The 27,444-nt window shown below is 42.1% G+C and overlaps 1 protein-coding gene across 5 annotated transcripts in view; it reads right to left on the bottom strand.

Annotated features, from left to right (window-relative positions):
- The window catches only part of NRCAM (neuronal cell adhesion molecule), a 276,389-nt gene that overhangs the window by 188,179 nt on the left and 60,766 nt on the right, over nucleotides 1–27,444 (bottom strand). For all 5 annotated transcript variants that reach the window (XM_055301029.1, XM_055301030.1, XM_055301032.1 and 2 more), the window contains exon 2: nucleotides 26,502–26,660. The gene's annotated coding sequence lies outside the window, so the exon portion shown is untranslated. The remainder of the gene's footprint in view (nucleotides 1–26,501; nucleotides 26,661–27,444) is intronic.

The following is a 27,444-nucleotide window of genomic DNA, read 5'->3' as shown; positions in this document are numbered from 1 at the left end:
TGGATCCATAATCTAAACCCTGAAACATGGTTTCTGAGAGATTAATTTCTGCACATGGAAATATGGGGAAAACATTTTTTAACATGACTTGACTTCTCAAATGAAGTTTATTAAAACTTGTCAAAAGCCATCTGACTTGATACACACACACATGCACGTGTGTGCATGCGTGCCAGTAAACACATACACACACAGTATCTCTGAAATTAAAGTAAAAAATATTCTCCCTGAAAAAAGAGAAGATTTTACAGGAATAGATGAGCAGCATATATTTTAAATGTCCCTTTTCAGATCACACTTATGCGTATGTTTGGTTTGTAACAACAGTAGCCCAGTAAATGTGACCAGACATATATTTTCCTCAGATGTTGCTATGGAACCCTTTCCTAGCTGAAAATTAAATTTCTCCATCTGTTTGCATGACTTTGTATTCACTGCAGCGCCGAGGGGCAGCTGATCTAACAAACATGCCACTGAACAGATTCCTCAAACCAGGAAAAAAAAAAGTGTGAAGTAGAGCAAATACCATGAGAAATCACATAATTCGAAAGATTCACTCTTCAAAAGGCACACCAGTGTTGATAAAACTGGTGGAACTTTACTTAGGGAGACACTCTCACACAGGCAACCTATGATATAAACTTCTCAGCAGTACAGTAAGTACAACCGGTTTAAGAAATGCTACAGTTCCAAATATTAAATCATCCTGTGGTAAATTAAAGAAGGAGCATTGAACAGACAACTGGGTCCTGATCTGGGCTGTATGTTTAAAGTACCAAAAAGATAACAAACCATATTTTAAAACTACTAAATTTATCCCATATGTTTTCACCCAAGCTAAATTAAAGACACTATAATAAAACAGGACATTGTGATACAGACAATATCATTTTAGCTTTAATTGTTTAACTGATCACATATTTATAATATAATTCACCAAGTCTAAAAGAATAAGTCAGCAGTATCACCAGAGTGAATGATTCCATTTCTAAATATTTTCAGGTAGTTGGAATGAATTTTTAAATCTTAACAATCTGTTAAGAAATCTTAAGGAAAAACACGCTTAGTTTTCATTACTATTATGAAAAGTACCGAGATTAATCTCGGTTAAAAGTACTGAGATTTTTGAAGGCTATAAACCTATTCCAATTAATTCTTTATTATCTACATGACTTTATATTCATAGGACTATAATTACTAAATTTATCTGCCCACAAACACATTTTATGACACCAATTTGCAATTGATTATAATAGTAAGTTTATGAATTCATCAAAGTATCATATAGAATGAATTATCAATAATATTATCTTGAAAAATTTTACAGTATTTTATGAAGTATATATAGTGCACTGAAAAGTCTTTGAAAAGTGTTTTCTTCCAAAAAAATTGACAAGATTTTTTAAAAAGTAGTAATAAAATTTTTTTTAATTAACAATATTTTAAACTGATTCGATTAAATTCTATTCCGAAGGAGAAATCAATAGAGGCTACTAGATCAGTATTTTTCTCCTCTTCAATTATTTTTTTGCTACCAAATAGTTACTTAGTTCATACCATGTTTATAGCATTCATTTCCTCTCCTGAATTGCAGGCAGTTTTACCTACCCGCAAGTTTTCCTTCCCCAAGTAGACTAAGAAGACCTGAGAACATTATTGTGCCTTATCTAAAATGTGTGTTAAAATGAATTATCCAAAATAACAATAATAATAATAATAATAATAATAATAATAATATGAATCATCCATCTTTGGATTCTACTACATCATGTACAGACTTGTTTTCTTATAATAAAATATCTGTGTGCTGATTAGCTTTAACATATACTAAATCTCCCCTCTGAATTCAAAGGAAGCCAAAATTTGAACAGAGAGTAGATAATTTTCCAAGTGTTGAACTTGACTGGAGAAAATGCTATCTGATAAAATAATCAGTCTCACTTGATAACTTTATTATTTTTTTAAGATTTTATTTACTCATGAGAGAGAGAGAGAGAGAAGCAGAGACACAGGCAGAGGGAGAAGCAGGCTCCACCCGGGGAGCCCGATGTGGGACTCGATCCCGGGTCTCTCACTTGATAACTTTATAGTAATGAAAACTAAGCGTGTTTTTCCTTAAGATTTCTTAACAGACTGTGAAGATTTAAAAATTTATTCCAGCTACCTGAAAATATTTAGAAATGGAATCATTCACTCTGGTGGTACTGCTGACTTATTCTTTAGACTTGGTGAAAGATTGATCATATTTCTCTCCACCCTACTATTATTTTTCTAACATAGAATTACCTGAAAGTGCCCCAAAGATAGGATGGAATTGAGGCAAATAATTACTGACCAGGAATTCAATGTAGTAGTATAATCTCAGGAAAAGCCAACCTTGAGCCAATGTTTTCCAAAGTTCCAAGTTAAAGCCATTCTGGACAATCTGAGCTGGGAGTATATTACTGTATACTTGGAGGGCGTGCTTTTCATCTCACTTGCTATATCAAAGGTCTCAGACCTTGGAAATAAAATCAGAGAGTCAGGCAGCAAAGAATGTTTTCCTGCATGGCTTAAAGACTCTGTTTCTTTCCAGTCCTGCTGTAAAAGTATCATTTCCAAAGATAATAGCCATGGATGACAAAAATTATTCAGACAAGAGTGATGAAGTAAACAAGAAGAACATCTTGTCAGAACTTTCTAGAACAACAAATTGGCAATCATCATGCCACTGGCACAAATATTCACAAAATCATAACATATTTCAGAGAGCCAAATATTTCATCTATTGGCTCCGCCTTTCTTTGATAAAGAGCTCTTTCTTTGTACTCCAAAGTAGCAGCAAAAGCATTAGAATGGGTAGAAGGCCAGCATTTGCTGTATCTATTTCTGTAACACATCTCCCACATTATACATACAAGTCAGAGCTTCAAGACTGTAGTTAATTTTAAACCGAGTCAAGATGGCAGCACACCCACGTTTCCAGGCTTAAAATACAACATCTTTCATAACTACTTCGTACCTTGCAGAATTCATATATGCTTGCAACCATACTAATGATACTTCTCCAAACTGCTTTGGCTTACATCAGCCTCCCAAGATTTGCTTGGTTTTCATGCACTGATAGTATCCACCAGAATTGGATTTCCTCCTTGAAAAACTAAGAAATCTGTCACAGACTACAGACTTACATGAGATAGAATTATAGAAATGCCTTACTGCCTCCTATAAAGACAAAAAAAAAGTGTTTTTTCAGATTAGGAACAAAAGTAAAACCAAGGATAATTCAGATTTACTTCTTTCTGTAGAGACTCTGAGGCCTTAAGCAACCATAAGTTATAAGATGATAATTAATTGTTCCTAGTAGATGTTAGCTGCTAGACCTATTAGTCATAAAAATGCCTTTGTGAAATAGAGTAAGAAAGCAATGAAGAAAGGGAAAATTGAGCTAAAATTTATTTCCTTGGACGTTTCTTGAGAAAGTGGGAAGAGGAACATTGTCCTTTTAGTTCTTGATCAGCTAATGCACAGAAGTGTCTCCAGGGCTCCCCGGGAGGAAGTGATATGTTTCCTTTGTAGGTTTAAAGGGAACTTGATGCTATAAAAGCATTCTTAAAAGTCTGGATAAGTAAGCAGATTTTTGTAAATTATTGATAACTGCTTATTGAACACCCTTAGGTGTAAGGCACTAGAACGACACTAGGGATATACAGATGAGTAAGACACCACCCCTCGTTCCAGAAGCTTATCCAGCTGGATCAGGAGCTCCATTAATACAAGTACATATTTAGGACAAAAGCAAAAGCTTTTAGGGCCAAAGAAACAACCACATAAACAAAACTATTTAAAATCACAGTTTAGGGGCACCTGGGTGGCTCAGTCAGGGAGGCATCTGCCTTAGGCTCAGATCATGATCCCCCCGTCAGGCTCCCTGCTCAGTGGAGAGCCTACTTCTCCCTCTCCCTTTGCTCATGCTCTCTCTCTCTCAAATAAGTAAATAAAATTTAAAATCACAGCTTAAATGCACCAAGTAGTCTCACTCTTTAAAAGAACTTGTTAATGAATCTTCTGGTAAAATGTGAAACAGCCTCTTCAAAAAGAGGCATAAGGACGCTGTTGTGAAAAGAACCTGTGCTAGGCCCCAGACCTGTCCAAGGGACACAGGAGCTGCTGCTGCCTTACTTTGAATTGCGAACCAGAATCTCCCACAGGAAGTGGCTGCTCCTCCCACAACAGGTTGATGTGAAAGCGTGGGGCCAGTATGGTAGAGAATGACAAAGCATTTGTGGTTGCCAGTACACTGATGCTGCTCCAGCAAATCCTGCAATAGACAGGCAACGAGCCATCGAGCATGCAACCGCCCTATCCTTGAGCATGGCAGGTTGTTCCAGATAATGCCGTGAGGACAAGACTGCGAACCACAGAGCCAATGGTCACTACTGGGATATAAGTGGGGAGGCCACATAGGCTTGACTTGAGGTAACTGAATGGAAACTTCCTAAGTGACGTCGGGATGGGGGATGGTTAATGACATTATATGGGAAATGTCATGGCAACCACCTCTATTCCAAACAGGGAACACACTGAAGCCCAGACTTTAAGACGGCAATTCTTTTTGCCAAGCATGTTTCACAATGTCCTTCCCATTAGTAAAGGCTGCAAAAGGTCAGTGAGACCAGCAGAGTACACAGCCACCAAACAATTAAGAAGCAGTACATCCAGAGCAGAGAGTTAGAGAATTGCTTCACAGGGCCATCTTCAAAAGCAGGAAGCCAGTATTTTGGCATACATGTGAGGGAAAACGAAGGCCTCCTGTTGACATAATCCAATACTTACATGTACATGATAGGCTTGGGAAGTGCACAGGTTAAGAGCAACCTATGACTCTTGATTACTCAACAATTAGTAACGAGGACCCGGAATCAAGAAGTAAGCATCCCAGTAGACCAGTCAATGTGGAGCATGTAGGACCAGGAGGAGAATCTGGTCTGAACAGGACTTCAGTTATAATCCCTAAAGGTTATTAACAGAGCTTCATAAGGAACTGATGACTGATCAAAATCTAACATGTATACTCAGGGGGTGTCACAAATCTTCAGGCAGAGTGTATCACTCCATTACCAAATCATCGTCTCCCGACACTCCAAGCAAAGAACCTCGGTGTTTAACGTACGGATCCCTGGAGCAGAAGGAAGACAGCACCTGAATATTGTAATCAATGCCCTGTTCCCAAGGTGAACAGCAGCAGGACATCTGAATATATGATGGTGTGCCCTCCTTAATGAGTCGTGTCTATCTGGGTCTGCTCAAATCAGAGCATATCTTAAGCGGATATATAGAAATGATGTGTCCAAACTATCAAGTGTGATTTCAGGCCAACAAACATTTATTGCATTATGTGTATGCTGTTTTTACCCAAACTCTGGGGTCCCACAGATGACATAAGTGCCCTTGCTCCAAATGCAAGGGCAGCCCTAAGCAAAAAGGTATCATGAGATGGGATAGATGCCATAACAGAAGCTAAAGTCACAGCACAGTGTGTCTAAGCTCATGGTCAGTGAGTAGGGAGAGGTTAGAGGAGGTGTGTGTGAGCTTCAAAGGAGCACAAATAAGGAGTTTTCTGCTGAGTAGCACTTTTAGGCAAGAGGTATCTTCTTGTTTTGTTCCTTACTGATTACCAGGAATGACAATTATGCAGCTTTAAAGATTAAATATTTATCAACAGTCAGTGCATGGGCTGGTGTGGATGTCAGGAATGAAATACATTCTCTGTAGCCCCAAATACCAGAAAGCAAGAAGACAAGGAACGTGGCCACACAGCCCAGGTTCCCTGTGTTGGTAGGTGTAGCTCATTTTCAGTAATGATAAAACAAGGCCTCTTCTTAAATTAATTATTATTTTTTTTTTACTACAGAGGCCCCAATGACAGTACATAGAATTGCTTACGTACCTACTTCCTCCTGGTGGACCAGTGACACACTACATGACATAGAGGAGGCGCTCAATATCTGAGTTGAATGAGTGAATCCCTCTCTACCCAAAGCATCATTCTCTGCCCCCGCAAAATAATTAATACCATTTTTAAAATCTTTCCGGGAGAGAATGTGGCACAATTCTTGATGCATCTAGCTGAAAGATTACTAGAACATTTCCTCATTATCTGATCTCTAAGGGTTTAAAACTACTCAGAATGAACTTGGAAATAAAAGAATCATAGTCCTGCAGACACTCATTAAGACACCACTTTTCTCTATCCTAAGATCTGCAATTCCTATGGGGGAAAAAAAAGAAACAGAGATAAATAAAGGGACAGCTGTCTCTCTGGAGACTTTTCAAACTCCATAATTAAACTGTGGCCTACCCTGAGTCCTATGTTGATCTGAGTATCAAAATTAGTTAGCTCCGTAAATATCATTACACTGAATAAGATCCTCCATTCCACTGGACTTCAAAAAAATTTTCTATCTCATTTGATAGGCACAAACTTGTGAAATTTTAAAAATGTCATGTGTCCAATCTCTTGCAGAGGAATAATGTGAACTGAAGTGGCCAAAGGCAGGGGAGGGGGAGGAAGAGGAGAAAAGATACCTGAGAGCATCTGAGAAATTACTAATAAGCCCCAGGAACAGTCAGAACTAACATTACTCAGAGGTGCTATGCATGGCTAGTCTGATTTTGATCCTAAACTGCCATTGCACCAAACATTCTAGTGACTCGCAGTTAACCTGAGATGGACATCTGTTGGTGTTTGGTTGCCCAGTACCCGTGCTTTGTTTCTAAGGGCACCACAGATTTCTTTCCGGGAGTGACTTCAACTCTGGATTTAATCTGGATGGGCTCTGGATGCAGTTTCCCGACCCCCAGCTGCTGCCTGGCCCTGGGGCGGGGGGGGTGCAGCTATGTAACCACAGCTCCATCAACCAGGTATCTATGCGCCCAGAATTCAAATCCTGCTCAGAGTGCCTATGAGACGAAAGGACAGGTTCCTATGTGTGGCCGCTATCGTCCTGACCACGTTGTTCCCACCATAAGGTAGTATCTATGGGTCCTGCTTTTTGCTCTCTGGAGGTGACCTGGTTCCTGCCCACCTGCAAGTCTACTCCGTGAACCATCCAGTGAATTCTGTGCTGTCCCAGTGGCTCTGCAATAAACTGTCTTTCCTTTGGGTTAGTCCAGGCTGGGTTTTGCTATGTGTAAGATTAGTGTGGGCTGCTACTTATTATGCCCTCCTGAGAGAGGGTGCGTGCAAGGTGCTACTGCTGGAGAGGCGGGAGATTTGCTGTCTCTCTTTTTTTAAAGACTTTATTTACTTGCTTGAGGAGTGGGGGACGGAGAGGGGGAAAGAATGCACACCGAGTTGGAGGAAGGATGGGCAGAGGGAGAAGCAGGCTTCCTGATAAGCAGGGAACCTGATGCAAGGCTCGATCCCAGGACCCCAGGATCATGACCTGAGCTGAAGGCAGATGTTTAACCAACTGAACTACCCAGGAGCCCCAGAATACTTGTTCTTGTTACTTTATTTTTTTTTAAGATTCTATTTATTCATGAGAGACACACAGAGAGAGAGGGGCAGAGACACAGGCAGAGGGAAAAGCAGGCTCCATGCAGGGAGCCCGATGCAGGACTCGATCCCAGGACTCTGGGATCAAGCCCTGCGCTGAAGGCAGGCACTAAACCGCTAAGCCACCCAGGTGTCCCTGTTCTTGTTATTTTAAAATCTTCTGGGAGCCTAAGTCCACCAAGAGGTATATGCCAGCCCTGCTGGGGACTCCTGCCCCATTCGCCCCGCCTACTTTCTTTGTCTATCTCTCTCCCACATACCGTTTAGTTAAAGAGGAATAGTAAGCAAAATTCACATGGGAAAGCCAGCAAGAGAACAGTCCCAATTTCTTCCTAAGATCTCTCTCAAATCCTAGCAAAAATCGATAGTGACATAAAAGCTACTGTTGAGCATTTATTTCCAAAATATCATGACTAAGGAATCTCACAAGCGAGAGTTTGCAGACTATCTCACTAGCACTCTCAGGGCACTAGAAGCAGACAGCTAATACAACAACATGATTGGAAAGTGAATGGGCCATACAGACTGTAAACATATCTGCATATCATAATCTCAAAACAGAAACTCTGAGCATCAGGAAGCTTCTAGTTAGGACCAAAAAAAAAAAAAAACTACTTAGTAAACAAAACAAATTGAAGAGCAGCTGTAGCACTTTCGCACTTGGGATCCTAGTTTACAGTCCTGTGTAAAGACATATGAAGAGAAAGACAAATGAAAAGGATAATTAAAAGACAGTGGAGACAAGTGTCAACAAACCTGGTTATAAATATCCTGAATGGGAATGTTGAATTTCCTTCAGTAAATTATTAAACTGAGAGTGGATAGTATCAGTTAAGAATGGGAAAGATCAAAATGAAGAAAATACTGCAGAAACTAAAGCAATCCCAGGAGTCTCATGAGAGAACTGTGGCTCACCACTGTTTCTAGACATGAAATAAGTCAGAAAGGCTTTCAGATGATGAGAAAATTGCCACCCTTTCAGCCACCCCAGAGCAAGAGTGCCATCCTTTCTGACCTTACTTACCAACAGCAGGGCGATACTGTTCCCAATATTGTTGAGAATTGGTAGCATTTTTAATGCTCAGAATTTCCATTCCCAGCGGTATAGCAGAATACATATTCTGGAACTCAAGTAAACACCAAGATATTCTGAATAAAGTATAAGAGACATGTTTGTGGAAGAGGAATTATAAGCAATAAAAAGGGAAATATCAGAGGATAACTTTACTAAGTGAAAACAGTAATCGTAAAAGGCTAAGCCAGAACTGCAATCAGTAATTACTGTAAGAGGATTTTTCCATTGCCAATTTCTGGAAGGGGAGGTGGGGAATAAAGTGTCAAGGGTAAAGCTCGTGGGCCTGCATCAGGAGTGGTCTGAATAGAGGCAATTGCATGAAGCCTGGATGCCTATGGGCTATGCCCTTGGTAAAATAAAAAAAGAAAAAAAAAGTTCACCCTACAAAGAGAGATGCTCAAGAAACTCTTCTCCTTGACTTTGATACTGAGTGAATGGTAAGTCTCCTTGACAACCTATAATCAGAAGCCACCATACACACTCCCAACTTCTGGATTTTAGGTCCTGATTCATACACTCTGTATGATCACCCAAATCCAAAGGTAAGAGATTAATTTAAACCAGTCCTGCTTCTCTCTGGAACAAGCCTAAGTCCTCTACAGAGGAATGCACCCTCAAACCAGACCTTATAGAATTCCTTTAAAAATCCTAACAAATATGGTTTTGTAATTTAAAAAATTAGATTGCATAAAAAAGCAAGACACCATGAGGGAGAGTCAGGAAGAAGAATACAAGAATACACTGCACAGCCTGCTAAGACCCCATATGTTGGAATTACTGGAATCAAAAAACAAACCGTCTGCTATTAGGATCAAAGAAGGAATTCAATACATAAACAAAGAATAGAAGACTATGAAAAACTGAAGCTGATTTGAAAAGAACCAAGTAGACTTCCTGAAATAAAAAACATAATTATGATTTGGGGTGCCTGAGTGGCTCAGCTGGTTAAGCATCCAGCTCTTGATTTGGGCTCATGTCATGATCTCAGGGCCCTGGGATGAAGCCTCCTGTGGGGCTCAGCATGGAGTCCACTTGTCCCTCTCCCTTTTGATCCTTCCCACCACTCACTTGGTCTCTCTCTCTCAAATAAATAAATAAATAAATAAATAAATAAATAAATAAATAAAATCTTTAAAAAATATATAATGGTTTAAAGTGGAAAAATTTATTGGATGAGTCAACTAGTTATTAAGACACAGGTAAAAAAAAAGAAGTTAGAGAACTGAAACCCAAAGCTGGGGAAGTAACCAGACTGCAACAGAGATTAAAAATAAATTTTTAAAAAAGGAAAAATAGTTTTTTAAAAAAGGTTAAAAGATAATGAAGGAGAAAAATAACAGAATAACATATATAATAATTCCATACAGAGATAATAGTGAGGATGAGGGAAAAACAAGATGTGAAGAAATAATGCCTATGAGTTTTCATAATGGATGTAATATTCAAATACCTAGATTCAGGAAGCAGAATAAATTACACAAGCAGGATTAAAAAAAAAAACTGAAAACCAGAAAAAAAAAAATAGACTCCTGGACCTACAATACAGTGAAACTTCAGAATTCTAAAGGGAAGTAGAAAATCTCAGGAGGATCCAGACAAGTCTGTACAATGAATAACAAGAAGGCAAAATGGAAAAGGAGTGGGGAAAGAGGAAGAGGAAATAGAAAACAGAAGGAAGGAGAAACACAGAAAAAGAACAGAAGAGAGGGGAAGAAATGGGGTGGGGGAGGCATGGCTGAAACCAGAATGGTGCTGATTGACAAGCATGAAAGGCAGGCTTTCCAGAAAACACTCTCCTGAAATTCTGACACAAGCCAGAAAGGTGTTGGGTGGTTTCAGATCAGTAGGACCTGGACACCTGACGGAAACAAATTAAAATCCTTCTTGAGATGGGTCTCAGGATTCCCAGATATGAAGTTCATTCTAGCCTCATAAATAGTACCACCAAGCACTTAGGGGAACAGGCTACCACGAAGGAAAATCAGAACAGATCTAAAGGCTCAAGGACTTCAAATGCTATCGTTATCAGATACTAATGACAATTATTATATCTGAAATGGTATTTTAAAAGTATGGTAATAAAAATCACAGAGGAACATATAATGGAACAGTAGTCCGCCTTAAAAAGGAAGGGAATGCTGACAACTGCTACAACACAGAGGAGCCTGGAGGACATTACACTGAGTGAAACAAGCCAGTCACACATACTGTTTGATTGCACTTATCTGAGGTCCCTGGAGCAGTCAAGTTCATGGAGACAGAAAATAGGATGGTGGTTGCCAGAGGCCGGGGGTGGGGGTAGGGGGATATGGAGCTGTTTAATGGGGATAGAGTTTCTGATTTGCAAGATGAAAGGCATTCTGGAAATTGGCCATCCCATAATGTGAATGTACTTAACTGGACACTCAAAGATGGTTGAAATGGTACATTTTTATTATCTGCATTTTACTACAATTAAAACCCATTTTTAATCACGAAAAAATAGATTCTAAAAGTGACCAGGTAGATGCACAAAGTAGCAAATGAATCTTTAGAATCTTAGAAAAATAAAATCACTAGAAAATGTTTAAAACACTCATTATATGATAAACATTATTATCAGCCACAGCTAAAGAAAATAGAGCCAAAAAAAGACAATAGAGCTAAACAAATGATCCATCCATATTATAGCACAAGCAGAAGATATATATATATATATATATATATATATATATATATATAGAGAGAGAGAGAGAGAGAGAGAGAGAGAGAGATGATAGATAGATAGATAGATGATAGATAGATAGATAGATAGATAGATAGATAGATAGATATGAGAGGTTAAATCATAGAAAATCAAATGTCTAAGTAAACACAGAGCTTCAAAGAGGAAGAATGGAAGTGAGGCCCTGTTCAAAGAAGTAATGGCTGGGCTTTTTCCAGATTTGATGGAAGATACCAATTCATTGCCATAGGAACCACAGCATATGCCAAGAGGGATGAATGACAAAAAAAAAAAAACAAAAACCACCACCTAGACATATTATAATAAAACCATGGATTTCCAATGACAAGAGAATATCTCAAAAACAATCAAAGAGAAAAGCCATCTCATCTGCCGGGAGCAAAAGTTAAATTGCCTGTAAACTCTTTATCTCTTACTCATCCTGGCTTAAGTATACATCCACCAGTACAATCGTTCTGGAAAATAATCCTTCATTATTTGGTAACATCGAAGATGCAATCGAAGACTCAGTGCTACCCAGCAATTAGACTCCTCAAAAAAAACCAAACAGCCAAAGAAAACAACAGCAACAAACACCGTAGGTGTGTATCAAGAGACACACACAAGAAGGTTCAGAGCAGCATTGCTTGTAATCACACAAAAACTTAAAAACAGCCCAAAGGGATATACAATTGTGACCTATACTACTGGCACTGGAAAAAACTACCTTGAGGAAATCTCACCAACATAATATTAAAAATTAGTATGATATTAATTATATGCGAGTCAAAAAATGCAAAACTAAGCAATGATTTCAGGTCATGTTTACTTCTTGGCAGGGAGGGGAGGGGCCATCAGGAAATACAACACAAGCAAATAATAATGTTGGACTTCCTATGTTGGTTGTGTTCATTTTTACTCTTTTCACCTTACATATATGTTATATTCATTTTTTAAAATAATATTAGCTAGCAATTTACTACTTAATTCTAAGAATAATTCTGTGAATGACAGAAATACTGTTTTATCCCCATTGTACATATGGGGAAACTGAGGCATAGAAGGATTAACTTTCCTAAGGTACCAGGCTAGCAAATGGTGGAGCCAAGAGCAGAATCTAGGCCACCTGTTTCCATATTCTCTCTCTTTTTTGTATCTATGTAATATTCCACTCTAAAAATAAAAAAGAGGGGCACCTGGGTGTCTCAGTGGCTGAGCATCTGCCTTTGGCTCAGGGCGTGATCCCGGGGTCCTGGGATTGAGTCCTGCATCAGGCTCCCCCCTGGGAGCCTGCTTCTCCCTCTGCCTGTGTCTCTGCCTCTGTGTGTGTCTCTCATGAATAAATATAATCTTTAAAAAAAATAAAAAGAAAAAAGAATTGTAAAGGAGAAAATGTTGGCATTAATGCTCCAAAACCTAATGCCATTAAAAATTGAGCAAAAACCTAATATCTTGTGTGTATACGTGTGTGAGTGTAACAAGAAGCACGTACCAAAAGTTACTAATCATTGTACCTCTGTAAATTTTTTCTTCATGTTTTTAAAATTATCTGCAATGATTACTTATCCTTCTTCCTAAATGGGGAAAAAAATCAACACCGTTTAAAAGGACTCCTGCAAAAAAAAAAAAAAAATTAAAATTAAAAAAATTTTAAAAAAGAATAAAACAACTCCTGCCCTTGGCTTTTTTTAAAAACACACATATCCTAAATCACATGGTAAATTGCATAGTAAGCCTAATTACATCTTGCCTGGCAGATAGCAGAAAACCGTGAGTATTACGGGTTCCAAAAACAGGCCTTCACTTTGGATCCAAAGGCAAAGAGTGTTTTTTGTTTTTTTTTTTTTTGCAAAGAGTGTTTTAAATCTCAGCAAAAATTTCAAGGGGCTGGTGCGAAGTTGCTTGGGGCTGGTCTTGACCAAATTCAGCCAATTTACGTGGCTTCAGGGCAATCCCAGCAGTTCCCGAGGAGGCGGGAGGTGCGGGGGGGGGGGGTCCTCTGTGCAGGGCCACCAAGCTGAATAAGGAGAGACACAGAGGGAATTTTATGCCACAATCAAGAAACAGACTCACAATACAGAGAGATTAGCTGCCCAGCTAGCGAGTTGAGAAAAACAGTCCTGCAACAGCAGAGCCAGTTTCCCGCTGACATTCAGGAAAGCAAGGGAGGCAGGAGGGGGCTGGGGTGTGGAAGCCGCTAATTGTGCGGTGCGGAACCCATGGGGTCGCTTTAGGGGCTGCATCTGTTTTATTTTCCAGAGGAGGGAGGGGGGAAGGATGCATTTCTGCAAAGCAGTTTTTGTCTTTTGAATCTGTAGTGCGCTTTTTTTTTTTTTAAGATTTTGTGTATTTATTCATGAGAGACACAGAGAGAGGCAGAGACCCAGAAGCAGGCTCCCTGCGGGGAGCCTGCTGGGGGTCTCGATCCCACTGAGCCGAGCATACAACGCTTATACTGGCCCGTCCTGCTACATCCCTATCACAGTGTCATCGCCTGCATTCCCTGTGCCCTGCCTTCTATTCCCAGAACTTCTTTGTTCCATGAAGCCTCTGTGGCTCCCACTTTCCAGAAGGTGCGAGAAAACTCTTTACAGACAGAGAGCTGTCGAGTCTGGTAGTGTCCGCCAGGGAAGGAGGACTGAGTCACCCCCCTGGCATGTGAGGTGCTAGCACCGGGCCTCAGGTTCCTGCAGACGCCAGGCCTCACACGCACAGTCAGGTTCCTAACTGCTTTTTACGACTTAATAGACCAACATAAAAACTGCATCGGCTTTTCTAAAGGTAATTGCTCCAAACCTACCCAGCATCATGTCTCCTGAACAACCAACCGGAAGAGCATGGGGAACATCCACTTGTCAACAGCATCTCTCAGGACGGCAACCTCACTGAGCGGCTTTGTGAACTGCAGCGGATCCCTAACTTTTCCGAAGCTCGGTTCCTGGCTTGGGAGATGGATGTGATAACACCTGCAGATGCTCTGGAAATACTCCTTCTACTTTGGTCCCATTAACTCCTCCCCGAGCCACACCACACCACTCTGCATCACACCACACAAGACACACCACACTATAACACAACCCACATATACACCACACCATACACCACATCCCCCCAACACACACCACACACACCACACAGCACCACCCTACACCACGCACACACCATACACACCACACACAGGTACACACATACCACACATACCTACCACACCCCACACACAGCACCACCCTACACCACCCACACACCACACACGCACAGTGTCTTCTCAGAACGATGTAGCCCAGGAAAACAGCCTTCAAAGGTCACTCCTGTCTGGCTCGCAACCTCCCAAATCAAGATTAACAACCCAAATGTATTAAAATGAGAACCGGGAGTTATTTTTCACTTTGGATCTCATTTAAAAATAACAAATTACAAAATAGTCACTGGAAAGAGAAGCTGCTGATGAATATTTATGAAGTCTGCTAACCAGAAATAAAGACAAAAGCTGCCTTTTCTTGTCACGTTAAAGTGAAAACAAACAAGACCTGGAGGAGGCAGCAGGAGAGCCCAAATGAAACTGTGACTGCAGGGACGAAGCGAGGAGTGGAAGTCTGGGAGAACACAGAGCCGGGCCCGGGGGAGGCACCACCCCGAGAATTCTAATGAACACGATCGGGGGACGGGGATGGCGTTCCATCTCCAGCAAGGGCAGTCATTTGGCTCATGGTGAATAGATCTAACTCTTGGCTTTCTAGCTAAAGAAGGTTGGGAAATTCCAATAAAAATTAAGAACAAGAGGTTGAAAAATGCTCCTTTTTAATGAAGTCCATACAGTCTACTTCATCAACTCCCATTTTTGCCCAAGACAACTGTACATCCTTCTTGGAGTCAGGGACCTGGTGAGATAGGATGATGATGATGAGTAAGGGCTGGGATGTCCTGGTTATTTTATGTTGGGTACGTGCGCTTGCTTTTCACTTCCCAGTTTCAGTGACAACTATGTGGGGCAATCGAAGTTCTCATCCTATGATAGGCCAGGAAGAGTCAGAGCTTCGACGTGGTGCGTACACTTGGCCTACGAGCAGGTTGATGAACAGGAAAAAAAAATTGCTGAAAGGCACAGCTGGGCCGGGGGAAAGAAAGCTTTCGTTTCCAGATGAGTCTGAAATTTTAAAAGCAGACTGGCGTGTACGAAACCTTTAAAAACCCAAAAGTCACTAAAAATCTATCAGATCTGCTAGAGACCTCTTCAAAGGGAAGGGAGATTTGACAGAGGAGATTTGACAGCAACAATAGGAATAGAAATAAAACCCTTTCAATGTTATTACCTCGGGGGCTTAAACTGTCCTTAAATTACAATACTTCGACTTTAAAGTACATATGAATCCCCAGGCATCTTGTTAAAATGCAGATTCTGATTGAGCAGGTCTGGGATGGGGCCTGAACTTCTGCATTTTTAACAAGCTCCCAGGTGATGCCCTTGGCGCGGGTCTGCAGCCCATGCTTTTAGGATCATGTGTGTACAACGCTAAAATAGAAGCCAGAAAATCTGAGTTTTAGCGCCTGCTGTCGGTTTCATGTCAAGGATTTGGAGGCAGATCCTCAAGCGCAGTTCTCTTTTCTTCCTTTTTAAGATTTATTTGAGAGACAGAGAGAGTGTGTGTGTGTGAGAGCAGGGGGAGGGGCAGAGGGAGAGAGAATCCTTAAGGAGACCCCCCACCCAGCAGGACCCTGAGATAATGACCTGAGCCAGAATCAAGAGTCAGATGCTTGACCGACTGAGCCACCCAGGTGCCCCCAAGCACAGTCTTCTTGTTTGACAGACACTGGCTTGCCCTAGTTAACCTCATGGGTCATCATGAGGTAGAATTAAGAACATGCAAAAGTGCTTTAAAAATTGCAAAGAACGAAGACTGGCAGCGGTATGGCCATCAGGGAAAAGAAGATCATAAAGGATAAATGACCCAAGGACCCAAAGTGCAAACAGTTTAGAAGGATTCAGACATGCCTCTTTCCCCAGGTGGGTGCTGGTCACTGTGAGCAGGGTGGTACTGCCCGAGGCCCGGGCATGATGCGCTCGCAGCCTGCAGGAAACCAGGGTCAACCAGGGAAAACATAACGCAGACCAGTATAAGTGTCCAAATGCATGAGAGAAGTCCAGGGATGGGCCTGATTGATGGGGCAGAACAATCAAGAAAGGCTTTGTGGAGAAGGGGCATGTGTCTTGAGGTAGGCTTAAAAGGATGAGAATGGCTCAAGGGAGCTGAGGGGCAGGGCAGGGGCGATGCCGAACCGGGTCAGAGAGGGAACTCACGGAGCAGTCATGCAGGCGGGCGGCACCGGGCGCTGTACAGACTCCCCTACATTGGAACACTGGGGCCCCCTTGACAGACATGGGAGGGAGGGGGGCCTGGGAGACCAGGGGAAGGCTGTGCACATTCTCCTCAAGAGACATCTGAAGAGTTTTGGCTTGGCAGTAAGAGAAGGCATGAAATTAGGTATTTTAACGAGCTCTATCCTAAAGAAGATTGAAGACATGGGCATCAGTAAGAATACATTTAAAACTTAGTTTTCTAGCAGAGGATCTATTTAACCAAGTGAAAACTGAAATAAAATTTCTATCTATACATGTTTTTTTTAAAAAATAAAAAATGAGGAGCACTTGAGTGGCTCAGTGGTTGAGCATCTATCTGCCTTTGGCTCAGGTCGTGATCCCGGGGTCCTGGGATCGAGTCCTGCATCGGGCTCCCCGCAGGGAGCCTGCTTCTCCCTCTGCCTGTGTCTCTCATGAACGAATAAAGAAAATCTTTTTTAAAAAAATTAAAGCAGAGCTGCTTTAGGTCAGGAGGTGATGGGGCCCTGGGGGCAAGGTCTCTGGCCTGGTCTTCTTCTCCAAAGGTACTGTAGTGTTATAAGCACCTGGGATAGGATGCTGGAACTAGAAACCCAAAGGAGACCTTTGGGTAGACAGAGCCCCATGAGAGGAGAACAGCTCATCTGGTGGCGGCGCAGAACCAGACCAGACCTTCTGGCCGCCAGTCCAAAGTGCTCTTCCACTTCCATTATCCCGTCTCGGGCCATTCGTATTGACAAGATTTGCCAAGGAGAAAATACAAAATCCAATATACTTAGCAGTAATTTAGAAACTTCTTAGCGGCTTCCCCTTATCTTCTGACACTGAGGTCTTAAAAGAGCATTTAGTTTAAAAACCTAGTCCCATATCCACTCTTTAATCTTGTCTCTGGGCAATTAATTGATTGAAAAAGTTGCTCTCCAACTTTTAGAAACTGATGGAAAAGTTGTTTTCCAAAGCTCCAGACTTCCTGCTGTTGCTCTAAAGCCCTTCACGGAGACTTAACACTCAGGAGTATTTTAACAACGTCCTCCCCGAGATCTGAGTCTCAAAAGAACTTACACTGGGTACAAACAAATAGCTCAGGATGGGAGACTTTATTTTAATTTTATAGAGAACATAAAGAGATGGCATATGATAAGATTGACAATGATGACAATATCTATAAGACTTTAAAATGTATGGAAAGACTCCCATTTGATGAAAAAGATTTTTCACAAAGCCACATATGAGATACATATGGACATTTTCAAAGATACTATAAGAGATTTTAGTTAAAAAGAAAAACAAAGGTGGAGAAATAGTCGTGATCTTCTTCCATTTGCAGAACAGAGCATATGTGTTCGAGTTTCTGGCAAGCATCATTTCTGAAAGCTGAAATCCCAGAACCAGAGTTCAGAGTTCTCCATAAATGCTCTGGGAAGCAGCTCAGAAATTCGAGACTGAATTCTGTTTTTCCTTTCTTTGAAGATTTTTTGAAGTATATATTCTAGAAGCTCCTTCCCGTGTCTTATTGTCCAAGAGCAGGAGAATTCCCTTGATACAAAAACCCAACTATGGGGACCCCTGGGTGGCTCAGCCGGTGAGCGTCTGCCTTCAGCTCAGGGCATGACCCTGGGGTCCCGGGATCAAGTCCCACATTGGGCTCCCTGCCTGGAGCCTGCTTCTCCCTCTGCCTGTGTCTCTGCCCTCTCTCTCTCTGTCTCTCGTGAATAGATAAATAAAATTAAAAAAAAAAACAATCTTCCTCAATTTATGTTAACTTGCTCTTGTTCTGTGTGAACATGAACAAAACATAATCAATATCTCCCTTGAAAGATCTCCACTTACTTGAAGATAGAAGGGAGTTACACACGCCTGAATCCCCCAGTCTGAAATGATTCCAGATCTTTCACTTTTACTCACAGACTTTCCTTTCCATTACTTTAATCATTTCAGGTTCCCTTTGGAACCCGGCCCAATTTCTCCACATGCTTTATAAAAGGAGACTAACAACGTGAAACATTATTTCAATTTGCAGGTGATGCAGCTTTTATTAAGCTCCATGCTCTACCAAAGCAAATGTTGTAATAAAAGTGCCATAAAAACGCCTTCTGTATTATAACCAATTGGTCAGAAATTGCTGGCAATTACAAGGAAGGTATAGTTTAATGAACGTTTCCTGTATCTAGGCACTGAATTCTCTGCTGCCAAATCCTGGCAATGACTCTTAAGAGGTAGGTGTTGTCATCCCCATTTCTCATAGGAAAGGACTGGGCCAGATTGTCAGATTGTCTTGATTCTGATTCCAGAGCTACGACCTCCTCACGGTGCCATAAGAATACACAACCCCAGACTCCCGCATACACAGGCAAGGCGCGGACCACGGATGGCTGCTGTAGGCCAGGCTTCCCTAGAGCTGGACTCTGAGATAGGGACTGCCACGCAAGGATTTTATTGGGGAGAGTTCCTGGGGTCAACATGTAGGGGAGACTGAACAAAGCAGGACAAGGCAGTAGGAGAAGCTGGGCTGTGGGATAGTCACAACCAAAGCCCCAGCCGACCCTGCCTGTCCTACAGAGTCATCCTGAATTGGGGGCAAGGGTCTCTGTGTCTCCCAGCTGACCAGTCACTGAATGTACACTGCTGCCCTGGGCTGCCTTGAAGGAGGCAACTCTCTCTCTGCAGCCTTGAGCTTCAGCTGGGGAAGAAGCTGGGGAAGGAGTGTCTCAGCCCCAAGGGGGCAAGGCACCTGGGTGGCACATCACAGATCAACAACCATATTTTCTGCTCCCCAACTTAGGATACAGGCCTGTGTACCTATTTATAGGTTTATAAGTAATAGAAAACACATAGCTTTAATGCCGAAGAAATAAATAAGATGGGGTGGGTGGTGGATAAAGAACCACAAATACTGCTTTAGCTCCTGTGTATTGAATGGAGAGTCTATCTCTATTTCTGTGACTCTTGTCCTTTTGCTGTGACACCTTCTCCATATCATATGCACACACTAAAATGGTGAGGCTAAACAAACCATGAAAACTCTGATAGCAAAGAGGGGAAACAGAAAGGACAGACAATAATTTGAAATACTGGTAACATAATTATTACCCAAGTGGATGGCATCTTTGAACAGGCTTGGTCGATGATAATATACATGTCCTCCAAATGAAAGATGATATAAGGGATGGAAAAAACTCTGTTCATAGTTCTGCACCATCAATAATTTTTTTTATCCTCCATCTTCCCTCACAGATTTTCTGTCTTTCTTTCTTTCTTCTTTCTTCTTCTTCTTTCATTCTTTTTTTAGATCTGATTTATTTATTCATGAGAGACACAGAGAGAGAGAGAGAGGCAGAGACACAGGCAGAGGGAGAAGCAGGCTCCATGCAGGGAGTCCAACGTGGGACTTGATCCCAGGACTCCGGGATCACGCCCTGGGCAGAAGGCAGACCCTCAACCACCCTGGCACCCCCAGGTTTTATTTTCTAAATGGTATTAAAAAGATATAATTGCCTCAGGATGGTTCTTGCTTAAAAAAAAAAAAAAAACCAGCCCAAATACTGCAGCTATTGATCATGGAGGTTCTGTTTCATTTCCCACTTTATAATGAGATCAGAAATGTTTTTAAAGTTTAAAACCAAAATTATTTATCACTTACTGTTATCTATGTATCCATTGTGCAGAAGCTTTTAAAAAGCTAGAAAGCCAACAACGAGCAAGAATCATTCATTTATCAGGACATGAGTCTGAAATAGATCCCCAGGGGATAACGAATCCAGCTTATATTATGAGAAAATGTGAAGAGTCATTAATTCATATTATGCTGCCTTGCTATTCTATTAACGACTGCAAAAATAAATTCTCCAGTCACCGTGCTCGATTGTAACACGAACGGCAAGATAGCAGTGCAGAAGCCAGAGTTCAAAAAGTTAATAATAAACCTGAATCGAGAATAATTTCGAAAGCACGCCAGCAACAAAAGGCAGTGAAGAGTGAAAATTCAAATGCAGCAACATCATCTGATTAGAAACCCGCTGTCATTGTCCTTCACCAAAACGGCACCGCAAACTGCTGATGTGGTCTCTGACCTCTCTAGTGAGATTGAGTTTGTAGCAAAAGTTGGTGGTTCAGCATTTCCTCTCCCCTTTCTTTTTAAAAATCCCACACTACAGAAGGGTGGAGGGTAACACATTTTACCGTTACATTTGATGTGAGCCTGTAGGAAGATGACCCGTTCAAAAGTGTCGCCCTGGCAACTCACCTACAGCTTCCACTTTTGGACAGGAATTGTTCCCAACAATCCTCGTCCAGCAGAACTCTGTGCTCTAACCACAGAACAGAAGGAGGGTTTCAATATTTGAATACTTAAAAAAAATTGAATACTAATTCAAACTCTAAACAGATTTTACTATTATTTATTTATTTATTTATTTATTTATTTATTTATGAGAGAATGTGTGTGCATGAGGTGGGGGGCGGGGAATGCACAGCGAGGGGAAGAGGGAGAGGGAGAGAGAGAATCTTAAGCAGGCTCAAGGCCCAGCACAGAGCTCCATGAAGGCAGGGCTCGATCTCATGACCCGGAGATCATGACCTGAGCCCAAATCAAGAGTTGGACACTTAACCGACTGAGCCACCCAGGTGCCCCCAAACTCTAAATGCTTTCAAGTGGCAACTCCAAAGCTACCATACACTCTATCCAGTGCTTTGTCTGCAGGACAGTACTTGCAATATTCACTCTGGAACCTGAGCAGAAAGCGGCCACCCAATACGGTTGCACTCTGTACCCTGCCCACAGTAAGCTAGTTCACACGAAGATCCTTCTGGGGAGACTGTTTGGGGAGGGTCTCTCCTCCACTGATACATGTAACCACCTGCTGTGCTGAGGTACCTCCTACTTGCTCTTCTAGAACAGCAGCTCTAGTTTCTTCTGCCTGGGCAACAACTTCTTCAAACTCTGTGGAGCTATCACTGTCAGAATTGGAACTACTTGAGACCTGCAAGTCTTCAGAGACAGGACTTCTGGTCTCTGAATCACGGGAGGTGGTTGGCAAATGAGGCTGGGCCCGGCTCACTTGAAAGCAGGCAGCCAATGGTGCTCTGGACCTGGTACTGTCTGTCCTCTGTGACCCTGTAGGTCTTGACCTGCGTGAAGCAGATCCTCTCATCCTCCTGGATCTCCCTGGTCCCACATTGTGGTCTGATGGAGGTCTCGGGAATTCCAGCATGCCATGAAGTCTGTGCAGCCCACTGATGAAGCTGTTCACTGAATCCGGTGAAGACACTTGAACAGGGTGGTTAACATGAGATCGCTGCCTATGCTCCTCCGAAGCTCCTGGATTAATGCTCTCCACACGATCTTCTCCCACCAGCTCCCCTTCCTCTGTCAGGCCAACAGACACGTGTGGAGCAGGCTGGAGCAGGTGCAGCCCCACCTGGCTGCTGGCCCCTCCATCAGGAGCAGGCTGGAGCAGGGGTGGTCCCCCTTGGCCGCCGACCACTTCAGCAGGAACAGGCTGTCCTGCAACATGATGCTCCACCTGCACATGAAGGTTATATTCCACTGCTTCATGAGCCATCACGAGGGCTGGGAGGACGCTGCGGGGCTTGCGAAATCGCCGCACTGGTGGCCGTCTCTTTGAAAGAACTCCTCCCAAGAAGATCCTACTACCAAGCCAGACAGCCGTGGTCAAAGGCTGACGTGCCCTTTGCTGGCCATCACACCGTCTTGTCCTCTGTCTTCAGTGGCTCCCATGTCTGTCCATCCTCATCCAGGCTGTCGTTCCACCAGCATGACCACGCTCTGCGGAGGGCGACCCTACCGACGTCTCCCTGTACCGGCCCCACTTACCAAACGAAGGCTGTTTCACCTGCTTGCCATACCCACGATATGCCCTTTCCACTGCCAGCTCCATAGACACAAACTGCCCAGGGCTGCATGTTTTGGAAAACATCATGCTCATTTGCGTCTTTCACACACAGATGAGTGAGGCAGAGAAAGAGATGCAGAGACAGCAATAGATCGAAAGAGGCAGACAAAGAGGAGGCCAAACAGGAAGACCTGTTTCTCGGGCCCTGCCCATAAAACGAGCGTAAACTCCTTTTGTTACTGGGCAGCTTTCAGGATGAATGAATCATGTTCTGTGCATGCTCTCTGACGCCTCACGGCCCACTGCTTTCACAGCAATGACTGCCCGTTCTGTGACTCTCAGAGAACAATTCACTGTCTGAGACCACCTACACCTCACGTGCATGTGCCATCAGGCTAAGCTACACCAAGTCGGCATTTCCATAAATTCATTTTCTATACATAAAATCCATCAGCTTTTATGATAGGTTGGACCAAATCAGAAATACCTGAAGCTTAAAAGAGTTGGTTTTAAAATAATTCATGGGTGTCCTTTTTTTTTTCCTGTATGAGAGTTGTATTTTATTTAAAAAGGAAACATAAAACTGGAAACAGTGGGGGGCACCTGGGTGGCCTCAGCCGGTTAAGTGGCTGCCTTTGGCTTGGGTCATGATCCCAGGGTACTGGGATCGAGCCCTGCACTGGGCTCCCTGCTCAGCAGGAAGCCTGCTTCTCCCTCTCCCTCCGCTGCTCCCCTCAGCTTGTGTGCGCTCTCTCTCAATCTCTCTCTCTCTCTCTTGCAAATAAATAAATAAAACCCTTAAAAAAACAACTAGAAACTGGGCTGTGCAGCAAGTACTTATGCTGTGTGAGAATGTGCCTAACATGCTGTTACTGAACATATTTAGCAGGGAAAAATTGGCTGGATATGGGATGTTGAGATGATTATCCTTTTTTAACTAGACTTCCAACATGGGTGGTGTTGATTCTCTACTGAGCCTCCATTTCAGTAGTGGAACCAGCTTAGAGAAAACCAAAACAAAAGCCATGTGACAACAAAAGTTTTAGATTAACCAAAATTAAAAATAAAACATTCATCAGGGCCTAAAATAAGAAAGCAGAAGAGTGACTGGCCAAGGCAAATGCCACCAGTGGGAACGGATTTACTCAATTCAATTTCTTATTATTTTCAGACATCTAGGTAAGCTTACAGGGCACTAAAGATGTGGCATATAAGAAAATGAATAGGTGGAAAGGGCAGCCTGAGCTTCGGCAGACTGAGGCTCTGACTTTGGCTGTTAGTATTAGGTCAGTTACTTAATTTCGCTTCAAATTAATTTTCTTTTGTATAGAAGCTAAAGTGATAGATTAGCCAATCTGTAAAGTTTCTGGAAAGATGGTAGAGAAATGGACTGACTAGAAATTGTAGAAAGGGAGCATTTTGTGATTTTTCCAACAGGTCTTAAGGAAAAAAGTCAGTAAGCTAATTAAGGCCATAGTAATCAAATAAAATGCACTCAAAATAGTACGATTGTCCGTAATATTTGAATTTAAAATTTTTACCCATGACATTCCCTCAAAGAAGGCTCTGAGTAATGTCTCACTGGGGTAGACTGCTCTGAAACAGTGCAGCCTCTGTTTTAACAGGCTGCCTTCATGACGTGCTGGAGGATGCTGGGAAAACCCAAAGGAAGGAACCCTGATGGACCCTGGAGAATGCAGGAAAGATCCTGCTCAGTCTCCCAGAGGCAATGCTCAAATCTTGGGCAGAGCAATGAAAGTGAGGAATAGACAGGAAACTAGGAGCAAAAGAGAAAAACAATCATCCTTTGAAAGACAAAGTATGTTCCTTACATAATTTCTGTAAATACCGTGAGTTAAAATGAAGAATGGCACTGGCCTGGAACTCCTAAATTTTAGGATTTTTGCTATTTTTTAAGTACTGGCTTAAATTTCCTTTCATAATACCAAAAGTCCCCACATTTGTCCCTAGGAAAAGATCCTTACTTATTCATTTACTGAGAGAGAGAGAGAGAGAGAATCCTCAAGCAAGACTACCTGCTGAGCATAGAGCCCAATGCAGGGTTTGATCCCTGGACCCCGAAATCATGACCTGAGTCAAAACCAAGAGTTGGATGCTCAACCAACTGAGCCACCCAGACACTCCTATTTACCTTATAATTGGAGGTCTGTACCTCTTAATCCCCTTCCCCTATTTCACCATCTCCCCACACCCCCCCCCCCAATCTGGCAACCACCAATTTCTTCTCTGTATCTATTAGTCTCTTTCTGGGTTTTTGTGTGTGTGCTTATTTATTCATTTATTCTGTTTTAGATTCCACGTAAAAGTGAAATCATGTGACTTTTGGCTGTTTCTGTCTAGCTCATTTTGAAAGCTTAAGTACAAAATCAAACTTATATTTCAAAAAATATTTTTAATTATTGTCTATACCTCCCGGATCAATATGTCTAGCCTGGAATCCAATCCTCCCCTAACCTCCATATTTACACTCCCAGCTGCGTAGCAGACATTTCTACTTAGATATCCCGGGTATGTTTAAAAGTCCTTCCCTCCTGGGACGCCTGGGTGGCTCAGGGGTTGGGCATCTGCCTTTGGCTGGGGGCGTGATCTTGGTCCTGGGATCGAGTCCCACGTCGGGCTCCCCGCATGGAGCCTGCTTCTCCCTCTGCCTGTGTCTCTGCCTTTCTCTGTGTGTCTCTCATGAATAAATAAATACAATAAAAAATCTTTAAAAAAAAATAAGTCCTTTCCTCACCATGAACAGGTCTACTTCCTCCCAAAAGTCCCTTTATGTCACCAGAGTCAGAAATCTGAGAATCCCAGGTCCTAACATTTTTGCACTTCCAATGTCTAAAGCATCATCAAATCCAGCACATTCTAGCTCTTTCAAAGCTCTCTTCCTCTATCCCTCACAGCTTCTCTACCATCATCCCTCTCATCTCTTCACCAGATCAATGCAAAACAAATCTTCCTTTAACCAGACTCACCTTCAGCCGTTTCTCTACGCTCTCTCCGAGGTAACGTACCTAAAATATCAATGACTGCCATCTTAAAACCCCTCAGTGCTTACACATACACACACACATCCTTCATACTATGGTTCAACAACCCTGAACAACTTATTACTCCTGCATGCAGGTTTCACACCCCTATCCCATTGCTCCTGCCAGCAATACTCTCTCCACTCCACTAGGCCAATTCCTAGTCATCCTTCAAGGGCCACGTCAGTGGTCACCTCCTCCAAGAAGCCTACTTTTACACACACAATCTGTAGCCCCAGGCTGCATTCAACATCTCTTTCATTCCTTGATGTACTCTCAATACACTTTTATCATATTGGAGTTGGTCATATCTATTTATGTGTCTGTCTCTTGCACTTGACAGGTACTCCTTAAAGGTAAGGACTTAGCACCTTTGCTTCTTGAGATCCTAGCAAACTTTACAGAATCAAAATAAAAATGAATCCAAAAATAAAGAGAAACAGATTGGAGGGTATAAGAATATTTTGGAGGATTATGGATATTCGGAAATAGTAATTGTTTTTCTTACTTGTGCAGATAGTACCTCATGGTTTACAAAGTGCTTTCATATATATTGTTTTGGTTTATCCTTAAAACAATTCTAAAAGGCAGGGTAAGGCAAATATGAAGGCTCTAGGAAACCCTAAATACATAAGAAATTCTTCTGAAAAGAGAAATGTCATTGACTTTTCAAGGTGTGTGTGTGTGTGTGTGTGTGCACGCGCGCACGTGTTCAAATAAGTCTCCTTAGATCCGAGCTACAACTTCAAATAAGGTCCTGTTATGTCAAAATAGCCACTTGATTTCCTCCATAACTACTATAAAATCATCCTGAAAAAGAAAAACTCTCAATTCTTTGTAGAGAATTTTCAACAATCTATTCCCTTATTCACTCTTTTCCAAGAAGCAGATCTGGGAAGACAGAACAGCTAATTTAGATTTCTAACAACCAAAAGACAACTGGTTCGCTCTCACCTTTAGAAGATCCCTCAGGGCCAAGAGTCTCTCGAAAGTTTCCCTGATTGTTGCAAGCCGTCCTTTTCTTAGGATGAGGCCAACAGTTGAGAGCAGCTTTGGCCAAAGTCTTCAACACACAGGGGTAGCGGGTACTGAGGAAAAATATCGCAAGGATTCCTAAATAGGAAAACAAACAAACAAAAAAACACAGAACAGTGTAAATTGTTTTGGGTCGGTTAATTCTATTAAGCTATTTCATTCTACGCATCTGACTAAATTGGACAAGGGGAACTTAATACATATTAAATTCCAGGGTTCATTTTAACCACACCTCTTTGTACCTAAGAACAGCAGCGTCTTAAGACTCTAAGCAATTTAATGGTCACAGGTAATGAAAACAGGTAACATGACTCCAATCACATTTTAGCGTAGGATAGAAGTCGGAATGACCCCTAAATAGCAGGTAACAAGTGTGTGCACAAATTAAAGAGAGAGAAAAGGCACTTGATCCTGCGCTCCTCTAATACTTCATGGGAATACGGTGTGCTGTACAATCACAGGGGCACGCAGGCTGCGGCCGGGAAGATCTCACACCCCCCGAAAAGAACAAACAGTGAAGAACAAAGTACTTGATCAAGGTTGACAACGTCAGAGAGGAACTCAGCAATGCAATTACATTTTCGCGGTGGCTTTGAAGGTGGTGAGAAAAGAAGGCATCTGGGAACGAAGGGGGTTGCTAAGCACACCACTGTAAGGAAACAAGCACGGGGCGAAGGTACAACTACACAGGACGGAGCCTTCATTAGGTGGAAACCAACCATCAGAAGTGCCGAATATTATGTGTGTTTAATATCTCACTTTTAAGAAAAAGGGTAAAAAGTCACAGCAAAGACTATTCAGGGGGCACTTGGGTGGATCAGCGGTTGAGCACCTGCCTTTGGCTCAGGTCGTGACCACGGGT

This window comes from Nyctereutes procyonoides, unplaced genomic scaffold (genome assembly GCF_905146905.1).
Source record: "Nyctereutes procyonoides isolate TBG_1078 unplaced genomic scaffold, NYPRO_anot_genome, whole genome shotgun sequence".
Taxonomy (NCBI): domain Eukaryota; kingdom Metazoa; phylum Chordata; class Mammalia; order Carnivora; family Canidae; genus Nyctereutes; species Nyctereutes procyonoides.
The sequence above is the reverse complement of the archived record's forward strand: the minus strand, read 5'-3'. Positions and strand labels throughout refer to the sequence as shown.